Source organism: Carlito syrichta, unplaced genomic scaffold (assembly GCF_000164805.1).
Source record: "Carlito syrichta isolate Samal-C Ts95f unplaced genomic scaffold, Tarsius_syrichta-2.0.1 Scaffold311879, whole genome shotgun sequence".
In the NCBI taxonomy this organism is placed as follows: domain Eukaryota; kingdom Metazoa; phylum Chordata; class Mammalia; order Primates; family Tarsiidae; genus Carlito; species Carlito syrichta.
In genome coordinates, this window is record NW_007255975.1 from 85,447 (window position 1) to 107,602 (window position 22,156).

The 22,156-nt window shown below is 34.9% G+C and overlaps 1 pseudogene; it reads right to left on the bottom strand.

The window, feature by feature from the left end:
• Positions 1-21,379: 21,379 nt before the first annotated feature.
• Positions 21,380-21,876, bottom strand: LOC103271760 (annotated as a pseudogene).
• Between the last annotated feature and the right edge of the window lie 280 nt (positions 21,877-22,156).

Below are 22,156 nucleotides of genomic sequence, written 5' to 3' on the forward strand. Positions count from 1 at the left end.
TGTTGAATAGCAATAACGAGAATAAGCTGGGTGTGGTGGCTCATGCCTGTAATCCAGCACTTTGGGAGACAGAGGTGAGAGAACTGCCTGAGCCCAGGGGTTCGAAACCAGCCTTGGCAACATGGCGAGACCTCGTGTCTCTACAGTAAATCAAAAAATTAGCCAGGCATGGTGGCGTGTGCCTGTAGTTCCAGCTACTTGGAAGGCTGAGGCGGAAGGATCACCTGAGCCCAGCAGGTCGAGGCTCCGGTGCCTGAGAGTGGCCTTAGAGTGAGATTCTGACTCAAAAAACACAAAGAAAAAGAAAAAAAAAGAAATAATCAGAATGGGGATTCTTGTCTTATTCTTACCTTCTGGAGAAACATTCAATCTTTCATCATTAAGTGTAGTTTTAGTTATAGGTGTTTGTTATTGTTTTGCAGATTTCTTTTATGAGGTTAATTAAGTTCTTTTTTATTCTTTAGTTTTATGAGAGTTGTAAGTGTTGAATGGCTTTTAAATTTAGTCAAATGGCATTTTTCCCCATGATCATCAACTATATTTTTTTCCTTTTTTAAAATTTTATGTTAAAGATGTGGGGTACAATTCAGGGTAGTCAAATGGTATTTCTATGTCTGTTGAGGTGATAACATATTTTTAAAAATTTAACATATTGAGCTACATTGATTGTATTTTTAGTTAAGAAACAGGCCTGCGCCGGGCTGGGTGACTCAGCCTGTCATCCCAGCACTTTGGGAGGCTGAGGAGAGTGGATTGCCTGACCTTGAGGGTTCGAGACCCACCTGGGCAACTTGGCAAGACCTCGTCTCTACAATAAATAAAACATTAGCCAGGCATGGTAGTAGTAGTTCCAGCTACTTGGAAGACTGAGGCGGAAGGATCACCAGAGCCCAGCAGGTTGAGGCTGCGGTTGCCAGGAACATGCCACTGCACTCCAGCCTGGGCGACGGAGTGAGATTCTGATTCAAAAAAAAAGAAACAGGCCCTTTTCTTATAGTGCCTTGTGCGGTTTTAGTATCAGAGTGTTTTTGGTCTCATTAAAATGAGTTGGAAATTAAGTATTATAATGCCTCTTCAGTTTTCTGTAATAATTTTTGAGGATTTCTATTATTTTATTTTCAAATATTTGGTAGAATTCACCAGTGAAACATTTAGGCGTGACTTTTTTTTTTTTTAAGTCAGAGTCTCAACTCTGTTACTGTCGCCTAGGCTGGAGTGTGAGAGCCTGCACACTCTTGGCACTGCAGCCTCTACCTGCTGGGCTCAGCTGGTCCTTCCACCTCAGCCTTCTAAGCAGCTGGAACTACAGGTGTGTACTAATTTTTTGATTTATTGTAGAGATGAGGGCTCACCAAGTTGCTGGTGAGCTGGTCTTAAACCTGTGGGCTCAGGCAATCCTCTTGCCTCAGCCTCCCAAAGTGCTGAGATTACAGGTGTGAGCTCCCGGCCTGGCCTCATGTTTTTCTTTTGGAAGTTTTCAAGCTGCTAATTAAATGTCTTTAATAGATACACGAGCATTCAGATTGTTTATTTTTTGAGTGTGCTTTGGTAGTTGCATCTTTTAAGAAATGTGTCTTTTATTTTAGTCATTGAGTGTATTGACATACATTGTTTGAAAAATTCACTTGTCATTCCTTTTATAGCCATGTAATCACTGGTGATGTCACCTTACTGAGTTGTAATACAGGTATTTCTTCTCTTCTTTTAGTGTGTTCTGATTTATTTAGCATTTCTATTTTGTGTGGGTTGACATGGGGTTTTCTGTAGCACTTAAGTTTACCGTCGTGACTGGAACTCACCACAGTTTTTTAATAAGCAGACAAGTTGGCTTGCGAGTATTACAAAGACAGGCAGGAATTATCAAATATAAAATGACTCATGAAATTAGCATCTGTAAACCCTTTTTGATAAAGGTATTTAACAGTGAAATGTAGTCTACCATGAAGTAAATGAAAATAAAGACTACAAAATAGAGGAACTGTGACAAAAGATCTTGAAACCATGTAAGCATTGAACCAGAAGAACAACTGAGATAGTTAAGGTTGTACAACAATATGTTTATGAACCCTGGCAAAGTAGAAATAGATGAGCCATAGAAACTTGTTGTTTTGGGAGGTGTAGTAATAATTATTGAGTGATAATCTCATTTTTTTTTTTTTTGAGTTGGAGTCTCACTCTGTAACCCAGACTGGAGTGCAGTGGCCGCTCTCGGCCACCGCAGACTCAACCTGCTGGGCTCCGGTGATCCTTCCCCCTCAGCCTTCCAAGTAGCTGGAACTACAGGCGCGCGCTACCATGCCCGGCTAATTTTTGATTTATTGTAGAGATGAGGTCTCCCAAGTTGCCCAGGCGGGTCTCGAACCCGCGAGCTCAGGCAATCCATTCACCTCAGCCTCCCAAAGGCGCGGGATTACAGGCTGAGCCACGAGCCCGTCTGATAATCTCATTCTTAATTGTATGGTAACAGTACTTACTCTAAAGTTAATATGTGGTAAAAATATATTTACAATGTTTTACCCTCGAATTATTTTTCTTTAAAAACCTTTTTTGGCGGTCTTTTTTGGGGCTTTGTTTATATTTCAGGTGAAATAACATCTAAACTTCAGTAATTTTTATCACGGTTATTTTGCTGTAATCTTAGCTTATCTTTTTGTTAAGTAACATAAAATAGAATAATTTAAAAGCATATACAATTTCATTTTAAAACATTGAGGTATAATTCACATGTGTGAAAATGCATTGTGAATGTTCCGTTTTGCAAAATAGAAAATATTTCCTTCACTGAAAGGTTTCTTGTGCTTCTTTTCAGTCAGTTCCCTTCTCTCCAGCAGCCATTTGGTGTAATTCCAGGTTAATGAAATTATTTCTGCCTATGTTTTAAATATATCTGTATTTTTCTAAGTTATATGTGAAGAAATGTCAAAAAGCTGCTTTTAGATGATAAAACCTGCTTTTAATTGTTAAACCTGCTTTTAGATGACGTCATCTTTTGGTAATTTATTGCTTTCTTATTTGTAATTGTCTGTATTGTTTTATTTTTAAAAAACATAAGTCTTTTTAAAAAATCTTATTATTATTTAGATTTTAAAAAATTTTTTTAAAGAGGAGCCTTCAAATAAAACTTACTTTCATCTTAGGAAAAAGCACAGACCAAAAAAAAGCCGGTTCAGAGAGAAAAAGGATAGGAAGTATTTATTAGATTGATACTTATGATAATTTTGAGAGATGATAGTATCAATCCCTGAAATGGAATAAGGAAAATTGGAAAAAAGCTCTGTAGTTTTTACAGAGTTAGTACCTTTCTGTTTTATTTTGTTATCAGTGAAATATTGTAAATTTTTGGCACTACCAAACATAACATTTTCGTGTATTCCAAAGCTGAGTACAAATCATTGTAGTTTTCATGTTATTATATGGTATTCTCAGTGTGTATATGTTAGATGAATTTGCCCCTTGACAATCTTTTATTTACGTCTTAGACTTGTTTAGTTTTATTTATTTATTCTATATTTTTACTGCATGCTACCTCAGTAAAAATCCTAATTTAAGTAGACACTGAAATTGTAATTTGAGTAACACATTCCTGTTTGCAAAGGGGAATGGAAGATCCAAAAACAGAGAAAGCAGATAGAAAGAAAGAAATAAAGAGAGTCTTAAGCAACTATATTGTTAATGGGCTAAATACTACAATTAAAAGTCAGGGATTTTCAGGATGAATTAAAAGCCAGAGCCGTTTATGTGCTGTCAACAGGAGATTTACCTAAAATATAAAGGTACAGATAGGCTGGGGAGAGGTGCTATTAACATCAGATTTAATCGACCATAAGATAGCATTATTAGAAATAAAGAGGGATCTTTCATAATGCAAAAAGCATCATCAATTGATTAAGAAGCCATAGGAATCATAAATATATATGACTAATAACAATTTAAAAATAAATACTGCAAAAACTGACAAAATTAAGGAGGAAAAGAGATAGTAGAATTACTGCTGGAGATTTTTACCATTCTGGTTTGAGCAATTGATAGAGTATCTAGCCATAAAAAAAAAAATCAGTAAAGACATAGAAGATCTGAGGAATACTGTGACCCACCTCAATATAATTGGTAGTTATTGAACACTACAATCCAGCGTTGGACAGGAGACATTATTATCAAACGTACGTCATATATTCAACAACATAGACCACATGGTGGACCATGAAATGTCTGGATAAACTTTAAATGATTGAAATCTATATATGTTTTCTGACCACAAAAGAATTAAAATAGAAACCAATAAAAATAAAATATTTAGGAATGCCCCAAATAACTGGAAATTAGACAACACAATTTTAAATGATTCATCAGTCAAAAGGAAATCACACGGGGCATTAGAAAATACTTTGTGGAGCGGGGGACAGGCAGGGAAGGGTGGTGGAATTAACGGTAGTCAATATCTGTCTGGGGGTGGGGGGGACAGCCCTTATCAACAAGGGTGCCTGAACGATGCATATTTGTATACCTAACCCTTAACTGTACCCCATAGTTTTAAAATAAAAAAATATGTTTAATAAAAAAAAATAAGACAGATTCATTTGGTACCTATAAAAATGTGAACATCTATTTTTATTGATTATATTTTTGACTTAAAAAATTTTTATTTTGTGTATATTTAAGCATAGAAAATCTACGTCTGTCTGCCTAACTATTTTATAAATAAGTGCATATAAATATTTGTGTTATTATATGTCAAAATCTTTTTACTAATAGTAGAATAAACATAATTTTTATGTCACCAAAAAAAAAAAAATATTTGAACAGAATGGTAATGATCATACAACATGTCAGAATACATACAGCATAGCTAAAGCAGTGTTATGAAGCTAGAAGAAGAGCAAAGTAAACCCAAAGTAAGTAGACGTAAGAAAGCAATAGAGTAGAAATCAATGATATGGAAAACAAAATGGTAATAAAAAAACTTTAAAAACCCCAAATCTCATTTTTTACTAGATCAACAACGTTGGTAAACCTCTAGTTTCAATAAACAGGAAATGAAAATGAATGAACTACAACTATATATTATAAATGAATCTAACATAATGTTTAGCACAGCAGCAGAATGTATTTACCAAAAGTCAGTATAGTGGCTCTTTTTGGGTATAAGATAAAATTATAACGGCACAAAGGGGCCCACTAAAGATATTGGTTTGTTTAATTATTCCATAAATATACGTTAAGCTTGTACTGTCTTCTGTGTATATTTTTGTAATATATTTCCTTTTCTTGTTTTTTTTGTTTTTTTTTTTTTTTTTTTGCATAGGAGTCTCACTCTGTTGCCCAGGCTGCAATGCAGTGGCATGCTCACAGCTACCACAGCCTCAACCTACTGGGTTTAGGTGAGCCTTCCACCTCTTCCTTCCAAGTAGCTGGAACCACTGGCGTGCGCCACAATGCCTAACTAATTTTTTTGATTTATTGTAGAGATGAATTATTTGATTTATCGCCACGTTGCTCAGGCTGGTCTCAAACCCCTGGGCTCAGGCAGGCCTCTTGCCTGTGCCTCTCAAAGTGCTGACATTATAAGCATAAGCCACCGCACCCTGCTGTCATATATTTCTTAATCTATATTTAAGTAACATACCAATGCTGAAACTCCTCAACATTTGTATTGTACATTCTCCAGTCATTTTCAAAAGTAGAGTTACATATTTTTCCATTGCTTTTTAAATTAACCCTTACAAGGCACTTCAATAATGTTTATAATTTTTTCTTATGTGTTCAGTAAGTTGGTATAGCTCCTTATGGTCAAAACCTCTTTTACCTCTAACATGTTTTGAATTTGCTTTCCTTAACAATGGCTTCACAGATGTAAACGTGATCTTCATATGTTTACATGGATTATCAGTAATGATTCAAACATGTGAATTAAATGTGATAATATAGCTGAAATGTTGTCCATATAATGTATTATACAAATGTAAAGATATTTAGAGTTAATATTGAGCATAAACACTAATTATAAATCCAAGAAAATTGGTAAATAGATGTTCAGTCATTGGAATGTTATGATTACTTATTCATTACTCATTACCATAGTGAAAAAATATGCAGAGCCTCAAATTTGGTCTATGTTTACTTTTGTTTAAATATGTGAAAACTCTTTGTATTGTTTGTGTTAGTAACAAATTCTTGGTAGCTAGATTGCTCAGCTCAAGAGGATATTTTTTCCTCAAAAATGGTGAGATTTTGATGGTAATCCAGTTATTTCATTAGATGTACCTTTGCATATCCATAAGGAAAAAGTAAATGTTAAGAAAAATAGTTGTAAATGTCAACAGTGTAATAAAATTCAATAGTTTGTAGCAAAACCTTGGTAGTATAATCTGCAGTCTAATGAGATAAAAAGTATACCCCCAATTTTTTTTAAAGCATACTTTACCTAAGCAATTGATCTCCAGTTTTGGAATATAAAAGAACTACTTAATAACAACCTCCCCTAAACTTTAAAATGCCAATTAGACTAATTTCTTAGATAAAGAGTCATGCTGTATTGAAAGTATGATTTATCAGGGAATTGACAATGAGAGCCAAGCTTCAAACCTTGTGAAATTTTGGTAGTTCCTTTTTTGGAATGGCAGCATAAGAAGCTCTGTGGATCTACTTTCTGGTGAAAGAAACATGAGTGGTGAAGATTGTAAAAAACTCTAACCATTTTACACCTCTGGAAATTTTCCTAGGGACTTACAGTAAATGATGAAATATAGAAAAAAATTACTAAAAGTCTGCAAATTAGAGATTATTTGTTGTATGAACCACCGCCCACTGCCTCCCTGTATCTCAGGTTGACCTAACCAAGACTTTACTCTAGGTGTGTGCAACCAAACATACAGGGCTTCCTCTCTTTTAGCTAACAGTGGAAGTCTAAAATTAGAAATGACATAATGGCTTCATTGCTGTCTTCTCTGCTTCACTGTTCAGACGCTAACTTACAGACAGTTGCGGCTGTGAGGGCTATGTATTTTACTCAATTCTTATGTAAAGTAGAAGCTTTTCTTAAGGCCTGGTGTACTTACAATACATAGCTCTCAATTCTCCTTCCTTGTTGCAATGAAGTTTATGTTGGGCCTGTTGAAAAGAAAACAGGCACGCCCAGTTCCCAGCTTGTAAAGTTTGATTGTTGCTTTGAGAGAAGGTAGCCACTGTCCCATCTTTAACTCAGTGGCTATAAGTATAAAGATTTTACCAAGTGGGACAGAAAGGACATAAGAACAGAGCTCTGAAATTCTGTATTTAAAACATAATTGGGGAAGATATAGCTTACTACATGAACAGAATGGTAGCTATATATAGTTGTTAGTTTCATGAGAGCAAACTGCTATACCAGGCCACTAATTTTCAGCAGAGAACCAGGAGAAAAGCTAAAATGAGAATTCCTGGTGTCAGAATAAAGATTGATCCCAGAAAGTATCACTGCTAAAGCCTCAGAATTTGGTCAGAATGTATTTTCTCAGGGCATTACTGTAAACAACAGAAAGATCAGGCTTAATAATTTAATGCAGACTAACATCTCAGTATGATAAAAGAAAAAAGTGAGCCCTGATAAACCACTGTCATCTCATTTTAACTGTGCTCATTTCCAGGGCTGTGCCCTCTAATGAGGGACATCATTGATTTCAATATTACTGTCAACTAGTAAACATAAGATAGGGAACAGTAACACCCTGTCCTGGAGTGGTGGGCACTAAGCAGCTATTCCTACCAAATGTAATTTAAAATGTTTAATTTTCTTTTTAAAATTTTTGTTTAAAAGATGTGGGGTACAATTCAGGGTTAGGTTTACAAATGTTGATTATACAGGTACCCTTGTTGATGGAGTAAAAAATGTTTAATTTTCAACAACAAAGATAATTGCAGTATGCCAAGAAATAAGGAAATGCGACCATAAAGAAGAAAAAGATGGTCAAAAAATCCCTGCCTTTGAAGGCCTTGTTGTGTTACAAAGTATACAGATATTTTTAATTGGCCATATAAATACCTCAAAAGAGCTAGAGGAAACCATGCCTGAGGAAGTAATAATACAATTACAATATTTTTAAAAATAGAGCATATCAGTATATAAGTGGGAATTATAGAAAAGAACCATATGGAAGTCTGGAGTTGTAAGGTACAGTATTAAAAATTAACATTCAATACAGCGGCTTTAACATGTAGAATAAACAATCAGTGAATTTGAAGATAGACTAATAAAAATCATTCAATTTAAAAAATACAGAATAAGCAGTAGATAAAATATACATTCAGAAAAATACAGGAAGCAATTGAGAATACCAATATATGTGTAATGGCATTGACAGAATGTGAAAATAGAAGCTGATAGAAATAATATTTAAAGAATTAAGATCACAGCCAGGCACAGTGGCTCAGCCTGTAATCCCAGTATATTGGGAGGCCGAGGTGAGAGGATTGCCTGAGGCTAGGGGTTGGAGACCAGCCTGGGCAATTTGGTGAGATCTTGTCTCTACAATAAATCATGAAAAATTAGGCGGGTGTTGTGGCTCGTCCCTGTAGTTCCAACTACTCAGAAGGCTGAGGTGGAAGTATCACCTAAACCCAGCAAGTCGAGACTGTGGTGGCCGTGAGCATGCCACTGCACTCCAGCCTGGGTGACAGAGTGAGACTCCCAACTCCAAAAAAAAAAAAAAAAATTAAGATCACAAGTTAACAGCTTAACAAATCACCTAAGGGAGCTCGAAAGACAAGAACACCAAAAACCCTAACTTCAGCAGAAGAATCTGGACACCAAAGGAAAAGCCCAAGTATGGGACATAGGTAAATATCATAGAAAAAAATCAACAAAACAAAAAGCTGGTTCTTTGAAAGGATAAACAAACCTGATGGACCCCCTAGCCAGACTGACCAATAAAAAGAGAGGAGAAAGCCCAAATAAACACAATCAGAAACAAAAAAGATCAAGTCACAACTGATCCTGAAAAAATACAAAAGATTATCAGAGAATACTATGCACACCTGTATGGAAACAAACTCGAAAACCTAAAGGAGATGGAGGACTTTCTGCCATCACACAACGTCCCAAGGTTGAAACAAGAAGAAATTGAGACATGACATAGACCAATAACAACCCAGAAAATTGACTTTGTCATAAGAAAACTACCTACCAAAAAAACCTCAAGACTAGATGGCTTTCCAGCAGAAATCTACAAAACATACAAGGAGAAGCTGATACCAATCCTACTGAAAGTATTCCAGGCAATCAAGAGTGATGGAACTCTCCCCAATTCATTTTATGAAGCTATCATCACACTGATACCCAAACCAGGTAAAGATCCAGTAAAAAAAGAGAACTACAGGCCAACATCCATGATGAATAATATAGATGCAGAAATTCTCAACAAGATTCTAGAAAATTGGATCCAACAACACATCTCAAAAATCATCCACCATGACCAAGTAGGCTTCATCCCTGGGATGCAGGGCTGGTTTAACATCCACAAGTTCATAAACGTAAATAAGTCCATCAACAGCTGTAAAAATAAGAACCACATGATTATATCATCAGATGCAGAAAAGGCTTTTAGTAAAATTCAGCATCCCTTCTTGATAAAAACCCTTGAACACCTAGGCATAGAGGGGACATACCTCAAAATCGTGAGAGCCATCTACAATAAACGCACAGCCAACATATTGCTAAATGGACAGAAATTGCAAGCATTTACCCTGCAAACGAACAAGACAGGGCTGCCCACTTTCACCCCTCCTGTTCAACATGGTACTGGAAGTCGTAGCCAGAGCAATCAGACGAGAGAAAGAAATCAGGGGTATCCAAATAGGAAAAGAGGAAGTTAAGTTATCCCTCTTTCCTGACAATATGATCCTATACCTTGAAAACTCAAGGGAATCTGTCAAAATCTCCTTGCACTGATAAAGGAATTTGGCAAAGTCTCAGAGTACAAAATTAATGTGCAAAAGACAGTCACATTCTTATACACCAACAACAAACAGGTAGAGAATCAAATAAAAAGCACAGTCCCATTCACAATAGCCACACATACACACACACACAAATGAAATACCTCAGCATCTTCCTAACCAGAGAAGTGAAAGACCTTTACAATAAAACTACAAAACACTGCTCAGAGAAATCAAAAAAGATACAAACGAATGAAAAAACGTTTCATGCTCATGGGTTAGAAGAATCAACATTGCTAAGATGTCCAGCCCACCCAAGGCAATCTACACCTTCAATGCAATACCCATTAAATTACCAATATCATTCTTCTCAGACCTGGAAATGGCAATACAGAATTCATATGGAAACATAAAAGAACACGAATAGCCAAATCAATCCTTAGCAGAAGAAATAAAGCATGCTGTATCATACTTCTGGACTTTAAACATTAAGGCTACAATAATCAACACAGCCTGGTATTGGTACAAGAAAGGAATAGGACCAGTGGAACAGTATAGAGATTCTGAAAGCAAAACCTCTATTTCTCAACCAACTCATCTTTGACAAAGCCTCCAACAACCACTGGGGAGAGGAGAACCTATTCAGTAAGTGTTGCTGGGAGAAATGGCTGACCACATGTAAAAGATTGAAACAGGACCACTTCCTATCACCATACACAAAAATCAACTCTAAATGGATCAAATACCTAAACATAAAACCTCAAGCTATAAGAACCTTAGAAAATGCAGGAGACATCCTTACGGAAATTGGAACTGACAACCAATTCCTGATCAAAACCCCCAAAGCGCGTGCCATAAGAGATAAGATAGACAAGTGGGTCCTCATCAAACTGACAAGCTTCTGCAAAGCAAAATAATCCATCAAGAGATCAGGGAGATGGCACACAGAATGGGAAAAAACATTTGCCATCTGTATGTCTGACAAAGGCCTAACATCAGGCTTCTACAAGGAACTTAAACATGGTGAAAGGAAAAAAGAAACAAATAGCTCTATTAAGAAGTGGGCAAAAGATATGAATAGACATATCAGCAGAAGACGTACAAGAGCCAACAGATACCTGAAAATTTGGTCAGCCTCACTAATCATTAAAGAAATGCAAATTAAAACCACATTGAGATACCACCTAACTCCAATCGCGATGACCATCATCAACAACTCAAAGAACAACAGATTTTGGAGAGGATGCGGGAGAAAAGGGAACGCTTCTACACTGTTGGTGGGATTGTAATCTAATACAACCTCTGTGGAAAACAGTGTGGCAGTTCCTAAAAGGTGTGAAAATTCACCTTCCATACAACCCAGCAATCCCCCTTCTAGTAATATACCTGGAGGCACTCAAATAATTCTGTAAGAAAGATACCTGCACTTACATGTTTATGCAGCATTATTCACAATAGCAAAAACATGAAACCAACCATGGTGCCCATTGGAAGTGGACTGGATTTTTAAAATGTACATATGATGGAATATTACACAGCCATAAAGAAGGACTATATTATGGACTATGCAGTAACTTGGATGGGTTCAGAGTCTTATTACACTCAGTGATCTATCACAGAAACAAAGAACTGAGTTCCAAATGTTCTCACTTATAAGCAGACCCTGAACATTTTTCATAACTCTATAAGAAAGGGTTTGGCAGTAGCAGGACACTGCTAGGGGCGTTGGGTGGAGGGGGGCACGCAACATCAAACCAGGCAAAGTGGGGACCAAAGGGAGGACCAAACTTTACTGACAAGTACGTGATGACCACTTACCTACCTAATCTTGAATTGTGCCCCATACCTTTAAAATGATAAACTAAAAAAAAATTTAAAAGAAATGATATTTAAATAATTAATGCCTGAAAGTTATGTTTCAGGGGAAAAAAATTAACCATCCAAGATGTGTAAATTATTCTAAGTACAGTAAATGTAAATAGATGTCTTACTCAGACACATCTTAGTAAAATTATGAACACTGAAATGAAAATCTTGGAAGTATCAAGAGAATAATGAGACCCTATAATATAGTAAGAATGCAGAATGAAGGGGTATGACATATTAATAGTGTAGAAGTAAGATAAGGTAAAAAAATAAATGAAGTTATGGTAAAGACATTCCTAGATCAAGAACATGTAGTAATTTGTTCCTAGCAGACCCACCTTACAAGAAAAGCGTATGTAGTTTCTGAAGCTGATGAACACTGGCCCCAAACCATAATTGAAATTCCCATGAAAAAATAAAAAAGGACCAATCATATAATTATGTATTAATTATAAACCAATAGTCCACATGCGTATTTTTTATATGTTAACTGACATATATTAGCTTACATGCTATATATGTAAATATTTATATAATCTATATTTATGCCATCATTTTCATGTCTGTATTTTTGGGCCCACAACATACAGAAGTGTAATTTATTTTACAATAAAATCACAAAGGATGTGGTTGAGAATAAAACTTTGTTGTAGCAAGAAAATGATTTTTGCTGGTATTTCAGAACCACAGGGGCAGCTGAAAAGAACCAGAAAGAATGGTGATAATATAACTGAGAATATATTTTCTCACCATTCTTCTCTCATCTGTTTTAAAATATATAAAATTATGTAAATAAGTATAGGATTTTGTTGTTTTTATCATTTATAGATGTGAATGGCTGAAAAATGGAATGAAGTTAGAGAGATGTGCAAATAATATTCTTATATTCTTGTTAGTATAAATATGAAATAGAGTGTTAGGATGTCAGAAAAGGCTCTAGAGAGTCATATGAGCCACATGGTAGAATTGAAGGTGCCTGACTATCCCTCATTCATAGATGCATATGTAAATAGATCAATTTTATCCCAGAGAAAGCCACACTGTAGTTGAAAGATGCCTGGATGACTGAATAAATATCCACAACATGGGTAGGATAAGCTGAGGTACAGTCATGCACAAACCCCAATTCCCATTTTCAACTGCAGAGCACTCCCAGCAGCTGTATCTCCTGGGATCAGTCTAGCCTCCAGTTTCTTCCTGGAAATAGTGTGGCTATACTTTTCCAGCATCTCCTTGTGGTTCTGTCTTCCAACAAGTCTACATCTAGGCACCCATACAGCAAATAAATAATAAACCTCCTCAAGGCTTAATTGAATTGCTTCAGTGGTTAACCCAGCCCTATATTCTCTTGTTATATTCTCTCAATAGAGGCTAGAGACCTCTATGAGGAGAAATGGAAGGGTCAGAACCCACCATGCCTTCATCCCAGCTGTGCCAGATATATATCTCTGCAATCTCATCCTGCAAGGAGACTGAGAGACAGTCCTCTCTGAACCTTCATGAGAGCAACTGCACTTTACACGCCTTTTTCCAGGCTTTTTCCAGCAATACATGCTGATTTGGAGATTCTACGTGGAGTGAGTTCATGAGACTTCTAGAAGCCTTAGAATGAGGAGATGTTCTTTGCAATTTCTTCTTCAGACTGCCCCAGTGATTAAGTCAAAGCTTTCAGAAATGTTCTGGGAAAAGGCTGTGTGACCTTTGTGAGCCTGATTGGGAGATTGGACCCTTTCATGCTTTTGTACCTGGCTTGTTTTGGTGATAAGTCCATTTGTACAAACTTTCCCTTGGAGTAATTTGTACATGCATTGATTGCCCCATGTTTTAAATCCCTCTCTCAAGTTACTGGCAACTTAATCATCTAGTTCTGGGAGTTGAATGAGCTCTTCATTTTTGAGTTTCTCTAGACCACTGAGAATAGATGATTTTCAAACCTGAAAACATTCAGAAGCTATCTCCCAGTTTCAGAGTAGTCTGAATGAGATTACAGGCATCTGCTATGACTTATGTATTTTGTATGGTGCAGAATCAGTGGGAGATAAATTTTGTCTTTCAGCTTCTTGAAAAGGAAAAAAGAAACTAGTGTATACATGAAACATTTACCCTACCAGTTGCATTCTGAGGGACTGGCACCTCTTTCAAGGCAAGATTATTTGCTCACCCTAATTTCTGGAGGCCATAAAACAAAACAACAGGTTGTACAAGAACAAACAGTTAAGAGATATTTGGAGTATTTCACCAGATGGATTTGGGAGAAACATCTCCTACCTGAGGCCAGTTTACCAAGACTGGTACAGGAGGTTGTCTTATGTAATGCCAGAAACCAATACAGTGAGTCAGGGAAATCAAGAATAGGGAATTAGTTTCCAAATAAAAGAATGTAAGTGTCCAAATACCAACTATAGTGAAATGGAGATATGTGATTAACCTGACAGGGAATTCAAAAGAATAGTCATAAAGAGGCTTACTGAGGTCAGGGGAGCAATGCATAAACGGAGAATTTTAATAAAGATCTAGAAAAATTTCAAAAACTTATAGAATTAAAGAATACTATAACTGAATTCAAAAAGTTAATAGATGATGCCAACAGCAGGCTAGATAAAGTGGAAGAAAAGACTATTGACCTTGTAGATAGGTTGTTGGAAATCATGTAATATGAGGATAAAATAAGAAGATTAAAGATTGTCTGCAGACTTATAGGACACCCTCAATGGGGAATAATTTATGCATTATCAGAGTATTGGAAGGAGAAGTTAGAAAGAAGACCCCCCCAAAAAAATCCAAAGAAATAAGGGCAGAAAACTTCACACAACTGGGAGGGGAAATAGAAATTTAGATCCAGGAATCTGAATAAACATCAAATAGGATGAATTTAAAAACACACCTAAACATTATAATCAAATAATTATAGATAAAAAGACAAAGAGAATCTCAAAAGCAGCAAGGGGAAAGGCACTTGTTACATACAAAGTGACCACTAAAAGACTATGAGCAGACTTCCTACCAGAAATACTTCAAACCAAAACGTAGTGAAAAGATATGTTGAAAACCTTGTAAGAAAATAAGTACCATCCATGACTACTATATCCAACAATGTATCTCAAAAATGAAGGAGAGATAAAATGTTCTCAAGCAAAAGCTGTGGTAATTTATCATCATTACACCTGCCCTATAAGAATAGTTAAAGGGAGTCTTTAAGCTGCAATAAAATGTTACTAATTAGAAACAAGCGTAAAACTCAGTGGTTAAAGTAAATACACAGCCAAACTGAGAATACTCTCATAATGTAATAGTGGTGGGAAAATAAATTATGCACTTGTCATAAAATTTAAAGTAGAAAAATAAACATAGCTACAATATATTGTTAAATTGTACAAGTTATAAGATGATAAAACTTTTCAACAAGGTTACAAAGTTTGGGGCTGCATGGAAGTAAAATGTAGCATCTATATAATTCATCACATTTAAATTGTATTAGCTTAAAATATTCTCAAAAGTATAAGAGGCTTTAGATAAGATTCATTGTAAGCACCAACTTTGCAGAATTCTTGGTAGATACACAAAATGTTTTTTAAAAAGGATTGGAAGTATACTACTACAGAAGATAATCAAATCAACAGGGAAGACAGTAAGAGAGGAAGAGCAGACTCTATAAATCAGCCAGAAAATAAATTGCAAAATGACAGTAGAAATTCTTTACCCTAGTTTAAGAAGCCAAAAAAATTATTTATCTATTATTAATTACTTTAAGTGTAAATGGGTTGAATTCTCTAATCAAAATGCTTAAAGTAGATGTATGGATTTTAATAGTATTATCAACATGCTGCCTACAGGACACATTATTTGGGGGACACAGATTAAAAGTGAAGGGATGGACTATGATAAGTTATGCAAATGGAAACCAAAAGAGAGCAAGTGTTAGGTATATTGATAATCACACAAGATAGAATTGAAGTCAAAAATTTTAAAGTGACAAGGTAATAATATAATGATAAAAGGATCTATTCAATGGACTATAAATATTATAAATGCATATCTACCCAATATGTATAAGTATATAAAACAAGTATTAGGAGCTTAGAAGGGAAAGATAGATTGTAATACAAAAATTGTAGGGGACGTCCAGTATCCTTCTTTGAGCAAAGAACAGAACATTCAGATAAAAAATTAAAAGAAGACTTGAGACTTAAACCACACTTTTGACCAAATGTACACAACACACATTTACACAACTTTCCATCCAATGACAACAAAATACACAATTTTCTCAAGTGCACATGGAACATTCTCTAGGATACAGCATATGTTAAGCCACAAAACAAATTTTAAGAAATTTTAAAAGATTAAAATTCTAATGAGTATTTGTTTTGGCTACAAGTATTGAAACTCAAAATCATTAATAGAATTTCAGAAAATTTCACTGGTTCAAAGAAGAAATTAAAAATTATCCTGATCAGCTGGGCTCGGTGGCTCAGTCTATAATCCCAGCACTTTGGGAGGCCAAGGAGCCCAGCACTTTGGATTGCCTGAGCCCATGGGTTTGAAACCAGCCCGGACAACTTGGCGATACCTCATCTCTACAATAAATAAAAAATTAGCCAAGTGTGGTAGCATGTGTCTGTAGTTCTGGCTACCTGGAAGGCTGAGAGGGAAGGATCGCTGGAGCCCAGCAGGTCGATGCTGGGGTGGCGGTGAGTGTACCACTGCACTCTATCCTGGGCAACAGAATTAGACTCCATCTCAAAATAAAAATTATCTTGATAAACAGAAATGAAAACAGACCATTCCAAAACTTATAAGATGCAAGAGAAACAGCTCTAAGAAGTTTGAGCAATTCATGCCAGTGTGTACAAATACATATTTAAAATAAACAACTTAATAGTACACTTCAAGGAAGTAAAAAAGATATAAATCCAGTCTTAGCAGAAGACAAGAAATAGCAAATATCATAGTACAAGTTAATAAAGACTTTAAAAATAATAGAATGTACCAAGAAATCTAAGAGTTGATATTTTGATAAAATAAACAGAATTGAATGGCAATTGTAGCTAGCACAACAAAGACCAATAGAGTGGACTTTTAAAAAAGAAAAGAAAAAGAAAAGCAGAAATAAAATAGACATTGCATTTGATACCCCGAAATCCAAATGGCCATTAGAGAAAACTATGAAAAATTATTGTCTAAAACTGAGTAACCTAGAAAAAAATGAATAAATTGCTAGAAATTCATCCTGTTAAGAATTAATGATAAATATAAAACATGAACAGATCAATAATATCTACAGAGATTGAATCTGTAATAAGAATTTTCTCATTAAAGAAAACACAGAAATTCATAGATTGACTTTTGAATTCTATTTAAAAAATGAAGAAGTGAAGATAGACTAACTCACATGTCATTTTATGAGGCGAACATTAACCTGATAGCAAAGGCAGATCAAGAAACAAGAAGTAAACAGAATTACACACCAATATCCCTGGTGAAAATAAGCACAGAAATCCTCGAGAATATACTAGTAAACTGAATTCAGCATCAGAGTAAAGAAGATCATTCTCCATGACCATATGGGATTTACCTTTTTGTTGTAAGAATGGTTAAATATACATAAATGAGTGAATTAGATAATATCATTAGAAAATGAATGTAACCTACATAATTATCTGAGTACTTGCAGAAAAGATTCTTGACTAAGGGGAAATAACTGTTATCCTTTTATATATAAACCAAACAAATTAGGTATAGAAGGAATGCACCTCAACACAATAAAGGCCACACATGACAAGGCCACAGCGAAAATCATAATTAGTAGTGAAGCGTTTAAGGTTTTTTCTCTAAGGTCAGGGTTAAGACAAGGATGATGATTCTTTTCCCTCTACTCGTAGTCCTAGTAAGAATATTTAGACATGAGAAAGAAAAATAGGCGTCCAAATAGGAAAAAAATGATCTTGTGTATCTGATGATGTTATCTTATATTTCCAAATCTCTGAGGACTCCACTGAAAAATTATACAACTAATAAATGAATTCAGTAAAGTGCTGTACACAAAATCAACAATCAAATCTATGGCATTTTCTATACACTAACAACAAATTATCAAAAAAGGGAAGAAGCCTATCATATTATAAATATTAATAAATATTATATTATAAACATATATTATATTATAAATATAATATATATTATAAATATATTATAAATATAATATAAATATTATAAATATTTACCAAAAATAAAAATAAAATACTTAGGAAAGATTTTAAGCATGGAGGTGAAAGAGTTGTACACTGAAAAGTATACAATATTGATAAATTGAAGATATTATCAGGTAAATAAATTGAAATATTATTAGGTTCATTGATTTGAATATATTGTTAATTTATATTGCCCAAGGAAATATATAAATTCAGTGCATTCCCTGTCAATATTCCAATGTCAGTTTTTACAAAAACATTTTTAAAATCATAAAATCTGTGTGTAACTACAAAAGACATCAAATAGCCAAAGAAATGTTGACTAACAGGGAAAAGCTGGAAGCATCACAGTACCTGACTTTAAAACATATTGTACTGAGACAGTTTCTTTTGTTTGTACCGGCTCTGACATGTCACCTGTCTTTTCTCTCATCTTTCTCTAATAAACTTTGGGGGGAAAAAAAATGCACAAACGCACATATATGCACACACACATACATGAATTCCAGCCTATTGGTTTTTGATAAAAGTGGCAAGAACACACAACTGGAAAAGGATAGTCACTTCAATAAGTTGATTTGAGATAATTAGATATCTATATGGAGAATAATGAAATTAGGTTATTTCCTCATAGCATATAGAACGATTAACTCAAAATGCATTACAGTTTGAAATGTTAGAAACTGTAAAACTACTAATAGAAAATACAGAGAAAAAGCTCTATGACATTGTTATGGGCAATGACTTCCTGGCTAGGTCCCCAAAAGCACAGGCATCAAAACACATAAATGGGACTGCATCAAACTAAAAAATTTATATACAGCAAAGGATACTATTAATGCAGTCAGCTTATTCAACATAGTACTGGAAGTCCTAACCAGAGCAGTCAGGCAGGAGAAAGAAATAAAGGGTATTAAAGTAGGAAAAACGGAAGTTAAATTATCTCTCTATACAGTTTTTATGATTCTGTATCTAAAAAACTTTAGAGTCTGTCAGAAACCTCCTTGCACTGATAAATGACTTCAATAAAGTCTCAGGATACAAATCAACACACAAAATGCAGTTGCATTTCTGTATGTCAACAAGCAGACTAAGAAACAAAGAACAATTCCATTCACAATAGCAACCACAAAATTAAATACCTTGGCATTCACCTAACCAAAGAAGTGAAAGACCTTTATAATGAGAGCTACAAAACACTGCTCAAATAAATCAAGAATCATTCAAACAAATGGAAAAACAATTGATTGATTCTTCCAGTCCATGAGTATATCCATCATACCCAAGGCAATCTACAGATTCAGTGCAATTGCTTTCAAATAGCCAACATCACTTTTTACAGACCTAGAAAAGACAATACAGAAATTCATAATGGAAGCAAAAAAGAGCCTGAATAGCTAAAGCAATCCTCAGCAAAAGGACCAAAGCTGGAAACATCACACTTCCAGACTTTAAACTTTATCAGAAAACTACAGTAACCAAGACAGCATGGCATTCATATGGGAATAGGCACATAGACCAATGGAATAGGAAGGAGAATCTAGAAATAAGACCACAGTCCCTCAACCAACTCATCTTTTACAAAGCCATCAAAGACATGCATTAAGGAAAGGAGACCATATTTAGCAAACAGTGCTGGGAAAATTAGCCACATGCAGAAGAATGAAACTGGACCCTTACCTATCAGTGTATACAAAAATTAACTTGAAATGGATCAAGAACTTAAATGTAAAAACTCAAACTATTAAGAATCATAGAAGAAAACTTAGCAAACACCCTCCTTGACATCACAGTAAGCAACGAATTCACGGTCAAGTCCTCAAAAGCAAATGCAACAGTAGCTAAGTTTGACAGGTGGACCTTATCAAACTGAAAAGTTTTTGCACAGCAAAAGAAACCTTCAAGAGAGTAATGAGAGAACCCATTGAATGAGAAAAAATATTTGCAAGCTATGCATCTGACGTCCAGGATCTACAAGGAACTCAAATGAAAGGAAAAACAAACAACCCCATTAAAAACTGGGCAAAGGACGTGAATGGACACTTCTCAAATGAAGACATACAAACAACTAACAAACACATGGAAAAATGTTCAATCTCACTAATCATCTGAGAAATACAAATCAAAATACAGTGAGATGACCACCTCATACCAGACAATGATAGCTATCATTAAAAAGTCAAAATCCAGAGATGCTAGCATGGCTGTGGAGAAAAGGGGATGCTTCTATACTTGGTGAGAATGTAAGCTAGTTCAGCCTCTTCGTGTAATACATCATCTCAGTAGACTGAAATACAAAAGCAACATGATTATCTCAATTGATGGTCAAAGAGCATTTGATAAACTAAAAAACAAACTTTACCATGGTAAAGGGCATATTTAAAAACTCATAACTAATGTTATGCTTAGTTTTTAAAGAATGCTTTACCTGTAAATTTAGGAACAAGGACAGGATGACATTCTTGCCAACTGTTTTCAACAGTGTACTGGAGGTTTTACAAAAGCAGTTGTATAAGAAAATAAAATAAAAACTTTTATAATAAATAAAACTATTTGTACATGGCGTGGTTTTATACATAGAAAACTCCAGTAAATCCACAAAACATTAAGATTATTCAGCAAGTTTATGTGATTTGAGATCACACTCCAAGAATCAGTTGTCTTATGTATCATTAAAGTATAATTCAGAAGTGAAATTATTGAAACTTTTTTTGACATTCTTCAATACTTTTATTATCTCCAGTGCCATACTATGTTTTTCACAGTTTAAATTTCCTATTTCCATAATCCATATGCCAAAAAAAATTACTACACATTCTCTTATACAGTCAAAATTAGGTGTACTGAAATGTTTTTAGTTTAGTTATAGCTGAAGGCAACAACATTTACAACATTTAGCTACACCATAAACATGTAGAAACTGCTTCCAAAACAACTGCAATATGAAAAAAATAATGTTTTTGCAAATATTAACAAAATGGTTATGCATCTCTTTCAGCAACATGACTTGATACTCCACATAGGCTTCCTGACCCCCAGCTTGACCTGCAAATTAACACAACAATGCAAGACCGTATGCCATTAAAATACTAGTATCAAATATCACCACCAGTATTTAACTATATATACAAACAATAAACTGGCAAGTATAGAGTTTCAAATTAGATCCTTGGAATATGGTAAAATAGAGGCTGGTTATCTTCACCTTAAATGTAATTATTAAAAGCACATTTTATTAGAAAGGAAGAAGATAATTGGACGTTCTCAGTGCTCCAATTTGAAATGATACTTGCCTATTAGTTTCTTGAAAAAGAAGTTTTAAAAGTTATATACATAGATTTCATTTAAATTATGCAGCAATCTTTTACTATTATTGTCCCAGATCTTGTTTAATGAAGATCTCTGTCATCAAATCAAGTATGGTATTTCACAACTATTAAGAACTGGGCCTCCCAAAGTGCTGGGATTATAGGCGTGAGCCACTGTGTCTGGTTGAGACTCAAATTCTTTGTTGCTCTGAACATGTTGTTAATCACTAGCAAGAGGATACCAGCAGCCAATGCCATGACAGCTTTTATTTGGCACCACGTTTGCCTTCAAAATTGTTTGGATCTATTGCTAAAAGCAGTTGCATTATCCGACAAGCTTTCTGATTTGTCCTGTAGTTCATCTAGTCTCTCCCCTCTCTCAATTACCTTTGTAATATTCTCTTTCATGATAGCAATAACTTCACCTGATTCTGAATATGCTTAATTTTATCATTGCTAGGTACAAATCTTGGTCCTGATGGTTCTCTTTGAAAAAAGTCCTCTTCTTCATCTGAATCATCTTCCAAAAGATTTCTCCTTACACGTTTCACAGTGCCAGTGACGTCATCGTCATTTAGGTGGCACTTGAACTTGGGAGGCATGCTTTTTACTCATGAAGTATTTTACTACTTCTTAGCAGAATAAGTATTCACCACCTGGGGCTCTGGGGACTCATGGGGCTGCGGGGGTGGAGCAGGCCAAAACATTTTTATTTATAATAACATTCAGACAAAATACTGTGAAGTAAAGTGAAATTCAACATATACTCTGAATACCACAAAATATTTACTGAAAGAATTGAGGAACATTTAAATAAATCAAAAGATCTCATTTTCATGGATTATAAACTAAAAATTATTACTAGTTTTAAGATGGCAGTAA